Below are 276 nucleotides of genomic sequence, written 5' to 3' on the forward strand. Positions count from 1 at the left end.
GCGTACTACTCGTCATTAATAGAGGAAAATAGGAACAACCAAAGGTTTCTTTTCAGCACTGTAGCCAGGCTAACAGAAGGTCACAGCTCTACTGAGCCAAGTATTCCCATAGCTCTTAGTAGTAACGACTTTATGAGATTCCCTTCATTATAAATATAACTATTAGAAGCAAAATTCACCAAGACCTGCCTTTAACTGGCACTGACTTATCTCTAAACTCAGGAACCTTACAAACAGCTGTAAAACAAGATGTATGTTTAGACTGCTTTGCTTCAC

Source organism: Etheostoma spectabile, chromosome 20 (genome assembly GCF_008692095.1).
Source record: "Etheostoma spectabile isolate EspeVRDwgs_2016 chromosome 20, UIUC_Espe_1.0, whole genome shotgun sequence".
NCBI classification, from domain to species: domain Eukaryota; kingdom Metazoa; phylum Chordata; class Actinopteri; order Perciformes; family Percidae; genus Etheostoma; species Etheostoma spectabile.